Source organism: Elephantulus edwardii, unplaced genomic scaffold, assembly GCF_000299155.1.
Source record: "Elephantulus edwardii isolate Elephantulus edwardi_28Jun2011 unplaced genomic scaffold, EleEdw1.0 scaffold00016, whole genome shotgun sequence".
NCBI classification, from domain to species: domain Eukaryota; kingdom Metazoa; phylum Chordata; class Mammalia; order Macroscelidea; family Macroscelididae; genus Elephantulus; species Elephantulus edwardii.
In genome coordinates, this window is record NW_006399766.1 from 26,783,048 (window position 1) to 26,786,958 (window position 3,911).

Genomic DNA, 3,911 nt, shown 5'->3' on the forward strand with positions numbered 1-3,911 from the left:
CATAAATCCTATAAAAACACAAAGCTATATATGAACCACACAATGGCATTTTAAGCATACCACATTAACTCAAAGTGTTTGATTTGAATCAGTTGTATCATCTGATTTTATATCTAATAGTAGCTGATTTAGGGAGTCCTGATGGTTTAATGGTAAGGAATTATGCAGCAAACTCCAAGACACAGAGTTCAAACACAGCAACTGCTTCTCAGGGAAAAGGTGGGCAATCTCCTCCCATGTAGTTTACTGCCTCTGAAAACTCACTGGGGCATCAGCTATGAGTCAGTTCCAACTTGACAGTTGATAACAAGAAGTAACTGACTTAACTATTGTATGTCTAAGTAGAATCTGATTTAACTAATTACTCATCTAATGACAGAAGAAACATTTTTATTTCATCTTGTGGTCCTTTGTTGTACATAGGGTTTTCGAAGGCCTCTCATTTCAGAAGTGGATGGCCAATCCTTCTTCCTAGTCTGCCTCAATTTTTAAATATATATAATAGTATCTGACAGATAAGCATTCCACAGAAAACAGCAGATGAAAGACATTTGCCCGGTTATAAAAACGACCAATAGATTCAATGTTGCTGCTCACCCCCGCTACATGTTGTTGTTGTTTTTTTTTTGGGGGGGGGTGTTTGTTTGTTTGTTTGTTTGGTTTTTTTATCCACCCTTTCCTTACTCCACCACCATCCCTTCCTACTTTTGTCTACAGCATTCAACACCCATCTCCCATTGACCAGCCCCTTATGTGATGGCCTAAGTCTCAAGCCATCAGCATTTCCGTGATTCTGAACATATCATGCTGCTGTCAGTCTCTTATGGTGCAGCCAGTATGACTTCAATTTAAAGTTGGTAAGTAAAAGGCATTTGACTGTGTGGATCATAACAAACTGTGGCTGACTCTGAGAAGAATGGGAATCCCAGAACACTTGATCATTCTAATGCTAAACCTATACTTGGACCAAGAGGCAGTCGTCAGAACAGAGCAGGGCAACACTGCATGGTTCAAAATTGGGAAAGGCGTACGCCAGGAATGTATCCTATCTCCATGCCTTTTCAACCTGTATGCAGAAGAGAGTATCCGAGAGGCTGGGCTCTATGAGGAGAAGTGTGACGTCAGGATTGGTGGAAGATCTATCAACAATCTGCGTTATGCAGATGACACAACCCTGCTTGCTGAAACTGAGGAGGACCTAAAGCACTTGCTCCAGAGGGTCAAGGACTACAGCCTTCAGAATGGATTGAGGCTCAATGTCAAGAAGACAAAGATTCTCACCACTGGACCAATTGGCAGCATCAGGATGGATGGTGAAGAGACTGAGATTGTTGACAACTTTAGTCTGCTTGGCTCCACAGTCAGGGTTAGGGTTAGGGTTAGGAGCCAGGAAATTAAAAAACATATTGTAATGGGAGCCAGGAAATTAAAAAACATATTGTAATGGGAAAGTCTGCTGTTAGGGACCTCTCCAGGGTACTGAAGAGCAATGGTGTCACTCTGGAGACTAAGGTGCATTTGATACAGGCTATGGTCTTTGTAATCACTTGTTATGCATCAGAGACATCAGGACAATGACTAGGGAGGATAGAGGGAGAATTGATACCTTTGAGTTGTAGTGCTGGAGAAGAGTATTTAATGTACCATGGACTGCCAAGAAAACAAACAGATTCACCCTGGAGAGGGTTAAACCAGGCTGCTCCTTGGAGGCAAGGATTCTGGGGCTTCGTCTGACATACTTTGGACATTTTGTAAGGAGAGACTGGTCCTTGGAGAGGGACATCATGCTTGGGAGGGTGGAGGGACAGCGCAAGAGGGGAAGACCCTCTATGAGGTAGATTGATTCAGTGACTGGGTTAATTGGGTGGGTGTACTGGACACAGTCAGATTGGCACAGGATAGAGCAGAGTTCAGGGCTTTTGTACATAGAGTCGCTATGAGTCGCAAGTGACTCGACGGCACATAACAAGTACAACTATAATGTACAACTTCTTTTCCTAGCAAGTTCTGAGAAAAGGTCCTTGTTGGCCTAGAAGGGATAAAGTCCAAAGAATAGGTTTTTTTAAAGGAGTTATTTAACAAGACTCAGAGGAAACTTTTTAAAGATATATTTGAAATGTCACATAATTGTAAATGTGCAAACCAGTTAAATCTGTGACTATTTTGTTATGTATATTTTCACCATAACAATATAAGTATTTGCCCTTAGTTTATTATTAATGAAGATGGGAAGTTATAAAAGAAACTACATTCACTTCCTAACTTCATGGACTTATTTTTCCCATAGCCTCTCTCCTATAATGTTGTAGGAAAGCATTCCTTGAGATAAACGTATCATATTCTGATTAAGAACTAGATAGGCATTCTGTAGAGGAATTAGAAATTCTACGACCTACGCGGATTCCTAGTAGTAGGTCTGAATAACTTGAAATCCAGATGACCTGAAAGTAAAACATGAAAGTGCGTAAGGGCAATAATACACATGCCGAGTGTCCTTTGCTTGTATGTGGACAATAAAACATCAGCCTAGGTATAAAATTAATGACTGCTGTTGTTGTGTGTAGCTTTGAGGTGGAGCTGACCCTCCAGTGGGTTTTTAGAGGCAGTTAATCGCATGAGAGGAGATTGCCCCTCCTTTATCCGACAGAGCAGCTGGTGAATTCGAACCACATGCCTTCAGGATGGCAGCATAACTTCCTCCCATAAATGTAAGTTGTTTGATAGAAGTATACATGAAAACTAGCATTAGGTACCTTAGAATTCCGGAAATTTCAGTATAAACATTTGTGGAATAAGGTTTTGGGGCCCAAAGTAGCACACACGCTATTTACAATCTCCACTACAAGCTATATGGTCCCAATAATTGAACTGACAGGCTAAGCAAGAATTACTATGCAAAACCCTCAGGAAACAGTAGACAGCCTATTAATGTATGATTTATGAAGTCAGTTTTTATTGAATCAAGTGATTAGAATTTAATAATTTTGCCTACTTTGCTCTAAAATGTACACACCAACCATTCAGATGTATGTTTGGGTTTGTTGGTTGGTTTTTATTTTTCCTTTAAAAAAAAAGGAGGAAGAATGGGTAGTAAAAATAAGCTTAGGACAAGTTTCACATCTTAGTAGATCGTTTCTTCAATAAGCAAACTCTTCTTTAAAGGTCAGTGGTATGCATTTGAGGTAATATAACGAGGTGTAAAATGTGAACCCTGCCACCAGGAGTTGTACACAGCCTAATAGATGGACCAGACTTGCATACATAGACCTAATGACACAGCATCATAGAACAAATACAACATTCTGGACATTAGAATTGGGCACAAATACCTATTACATCAATATATGATCAGTAAATTATCAGAGAATTTGGACTATAGGAAAAAGCATTAGGATTGGAGAACGACCTTTTGTATGCAAATGACATAACATTGATTGCATACAATTAAGAAGACTGGAAGTATTTACTGATGAAGATTAAAGACTACAACCTTCAGTATATTTCAACATAAAGAAAACAAAACTCCTTACAAATGGACCAATAAACAACATCCTGAGAAACAGAATAGATTGATGTTGTCAAGGAATTCATTTTACTTAAAGCCACACTTTATTAGTCTTGGAGGAAGTGAGACTGGGATGCTCCTTAGATGCAAGGATTGTAAAAGTTCATCTCACATAATTTGGTCTTAACGATATGACGACTCTTAATAAGGTGGACCGATAAAGTGACTGTATCAATGACCTTAAACTTAGCAAAGACTGTGAAGACGGTGCAGGATTGGATAAGGTTTCAATCTGTTGTTCATTGTTATGAGTAGCATTCAACTCACTGGCATTTAAAAACAACAATCAATACCCATGGAGGCAGCTGTCAAGAAAATGCAATGACTCATTCCAATGAAAAATCAT